This window comes from Balaenoptera acutorostrata, chromosome 3 (genome assembly GCF_949987535.1).
Source record: "Balaenoptera acutorostrata chromosome 3, mBalAcu1.1, whole genome shotgun sequence".
Taxonomy (NCBI): Eukaryota; Metazoa; Chordata; class Mammalia; order Artiodactyla; family Balaenopteridae; genus Balaenoptera; species Balaenoptera acutorostrata.
The window spans coordinates 66551815-66555985 of record NC_080066.1 but is presented as its reverse complement, the minus strand read 5'-3'; positions in this window follow the sequence as shown (position 1 = coordinate 66555985).

The window sequence follows — 4171 nt, the reverse complement described above, 5'->3', positions numbered from 1 at the left end:
CTGCTGTGCAAACAGCTGCTCAACTAGAAACTGGTCCAAGTGAAAGTAGCGCAGTTTACCGGTGGGCTGCATACACACTCCTGACATGCCCCCCACGACCCCGTTCATTCCAGCTCCCAGAGCAGTGAGTGGCTCTTATGGCCCCCGCTCCATTGGCTCCATTGGCAGCATCGCAAAGGACTGATCCATCCGCATGACTATCATCCTGAAAGATGCTTCATGAGGAGGAAGTTCTCAGGCTGTCACTTACAGGATTACCTCTTCACCAAGGGAAGGAGCACTCAGCAGCGCCAGATGGCTTTGGAAACAAGAAGTCAACACTCCCTGCTGTTTCAATCCTTTCCTCCTTAGAGTTTTGCCATTAGTTTCTAGGTAGCTTTTCCAGCATGTTTTACAACTCATAGGGAATAGAATATGTAGCTGAAAACTACTGGAAAAAACTAATTCACATTTTAGGGGAAGTATTTAAAAATAATGACTGACCAATGTGTCTTCAAAAAGTACTTTCTCATGTGGTTCAGTCCCACATGAGACCAACCATGTTTGGTTAAAACCAAACAGAGCCTTTTCAACCCGGCCACACCCTGGGGTGATGCAATAGTAAACAAGATACAGGCATGGACATGCTTCTGGACATGAAGCTGGCCTGCAGCTCAGGTCACCCTACGGTCCAACAGACTGTGGATCAACTGAGCTAATGTTCAGAGAGACTTCCCTCCAAGATGCACTGCACGGCAGGAATTTGAGGCAGCTTGGCTCTTACTCTGTGTTTAGGAAAGGGGCAGCCAGCAATTTTTTTTTAGTTAGGGAAGTTGTGCAAACAGAACTCTGATTTAGTAAGATGGGTTTGGTGGCATGATGGGGGATAGATTAAAGACGAGGATTGAAGACAGGGAGGAGGGTGTATGGACGTAAGTAAGCACGTGGTGAGGAAAAGAACATGTAAGGAACATTTCAGGGCTGGAACTAACAGCTCTGAGTTGTTGATTGAATGTGGGAAAAAAGGAAGAAGGTATAAATATGACAACCTCACATTCTTTGAGCCTTTACTATGGGCAGGTTAGCAAGCAGTTTACAAAAATTAACTCATTTAATTCTGACAAACTGAGGGTAGGAATTATCATCATCCACCTTTCCTGGGACAGGAAACTGACGCACAGAGAGGCTAAGTCACTTGTCAGAGGTCACTAGGATTTGAACCCAGGGAGTCAAAGTCCAGAACCTCCATTCGTCACATATGCTACAAGGTCTCTTCTCCAGTCCGGGGAACGCGGAGGACGGTGATGTCACTGGCTGAGATGGGAAGTCAGGAGCAGCAGGTGTGTGTTTGGGGGGGTCAGTGGGGGTGGGGGAGGGCAGACAAGGTGGCGTTTTGGATGCGTGTGGAATGTGGATGTTCTACCAGCACCACAAGTGGAGATGTACAGCAGGCTTCAGGTCCCCACATGGAGAGGGAGCTAGTTTTCATTAAAAATAATGAAACATCTGTAAAAAGGCTGTTGGCTAACTTTCCCAGTCAAACTATTCCAGAAAGTCCTGCTATGCTCACAAACAGGAATCCCATGCCCCAGCTAAAGGTTTGGCCAGAGATTTAGGAAGATCAGGTTCATCAGCAAGGTGCTCAGGGTCTCTGGGCCGCACCGAGGTCTACAAAGGAGACCACACCCCAGCCTTGAATAAGGAGGAGGGATCGGTGTCTCTGAGACTCCCTCAATTTATCCCAAGTCCCCTCCTCATTCCAAGGAATCAGTGCTTCTCAACACTGCCCGATCATCAGAATCACCCAAGGAGCTTTAAAAACCGCCAATGCCCAGGCCGCACCCCAGGACCAATTAAATCAGACTATGTCAGGGTGAGCACAGGCAGTTTTGAAATGCTCTCTAGGTGACTCCCATGTGAGGCTAAGCACCAGAGCACGGAAGGAGGATTTGTCTCTGGAGATGATCAGAGAGCAGGGTAATGACTAACATCTATAAAGTACTTTTCACTTCATAAGGCACTTTCACATACATGGCCTTATGGCCTTATTTAAGGAGCATCTTACCATTATTCACTGGTTGGAAGGGGAAACCATGACTCACAAAGAGAAATGACTTGCTCAAGGCCAAACATTTACTTACCGGAAAAGCCACGACTAGAATCCAGATCTGCTGACCTCAAGTTCAGGGTTCTTTCATAAGGTCACGTGGAGCAGTGCCACGGACGGAAGGCCAAGCTCATCTGTATTCACATAGAAAGGTGAGAGTGTAGGTACTTTTTAAAGTAATTATGATCCACAGGAGAGGATCTTAAAATAGAGCTGCAGCTGTGTGCCAGGGTGTAAAGGGGTGGAACACCTGGAACGTAGCCAGGCCAGTAAGAGCTGGTGAAGCCCAGGTGTCCCACTGGCAGGTGGCTGTGGGAGGGACCAGGCAGGGGGTGAGTGGGACTAAGGGTAAGAGAGGGAGGCCCAGGGCAGGACCTGGAGTGGCACTGCCCAGGGTCAGAAGGCCTGGGCTCCAGATATAAGCCTTCGGGCCACCTACAGTTGTAGTGGTGGAAATAGCAAATCTGAGTAATTCCTGGAGGCTTTTACCAGTTAATAGGAATTCTTCTGGGACTTTAGGGACACACTATCTTACTAACCAGATAACAATCACCTGCTAATTTGTACAGAGCTGTATAATTAAAAATACAATCTCGGGCTTCCCCTGGTGGCGCAGTGGTTGAGAATCTGCCTGCTAATGCAGGGGACACGGGTTCGAGCCCTGGTCTGGGAAGATCCCACATGCCGCGGAGCAGCCGGGCCCGTGAGCCACAACTACTGAGCCTGCGCGTCTGGAGTCTGTGCTCCGCAACAAGAGAGGCCGCGATAGTGAGAGGCCCGCGCACCGCGATGAAGAGTGGCCCCCGCTCGCCGCAACTGGAGAAAGCCCTCGCACAGAAACGAAGACCCAACACAGCCAAAAATAAATAAATTAATTAGTTAATTAAAAAAAAAACAAACAAAACTCTCTTTTCCCGTTTTCACAATGGCCTGAGGTATTATCCTACCTCAGCAGCTTCATGAGTAAAACTGGTACGATAATACCTCACAGGGACACTAAGAGGATAAATGAGAGGATGTGTCTAGCCAAATGCCTAGCACATAGAAGGTGCTGAATAAATATTAGCGCCGTTTGGGGTTTCTTCTTTTTGGAACGTGGATGGTGAGGTTCCACGTTCTGAGACCCATCTGGTGTTCACAGTGTGGGATCCAGAGCCAGACTGCTAGGTTCAAGCTCCACCAGTCATCTAGCTCGTAAACCTTGGACAACTTAGTTACCCACACAAAGCTTGTTCCTTCCAGTGTGAAACAGAAATAACATGGGAACCTTTCTTGTGTGGTGGTTGGGAGGATTAAACGAGATAATGCATGGAAAACTCTTAGCATAGTCCCTGGCAGCCAATCACTGTTCAATAGTTATTAACGAATCCCATTAAACGTGACTTGCCTGAAATCCCCCAAGGTTCAAGTGGATAAGCCAACCCTGGAATCTAGGCCAGTACCCTTTCTGCTCCACCCAGGCAGCTTCCACTGAAAAGGAGCTAACACTGATGCAGGGCCAGCTGCATCTCAGACACTGACATCAAGGCAAAGCACTTCACAGGGATACGACGAGGCCGAGGGGGGCGGGTAACTCTCTTAAGGTCACAGAACTAGTAAGCTGGGGATATGGGAGTCAAACTGTCTGACCTCAAGTCCCACAACCATTGTCCATACCAGTGGCTCTCAGATTCTAGAGTGCATCAGAATCACCTGGAGGGCTTGCTTAAAATCCAGATTCCAGGCCCTTCTCCCAGAGTTTTTGACTCAGTCAGCTGATGTAGGGCCTGAGAATTTGCATTCCTAACAAGTTTCCAGATGGTGTCAATGCTGCTGGTCCGGGGACCACATCTAGAGAACTTGGTCTATACTAAGCTGCCTTTGTTTGGTACGATTCATTGTGATGAAAGACTGTGGTGCTCTAACATCTGCACAAACTCTGCTGACCTCTCAGGCTGCGGGGAGCCCCAAGGAGAGCCCTGGGGCACACTCAAGAAATGTGTCCCTGTTAAGCTCCTCAGTGCCTCATGACACCACCCACAGCCTTGTCAGATGCACACAGATTTTGTCAGGCACAGTCTATGGGTTCAGAGCCAGCACTCCCAG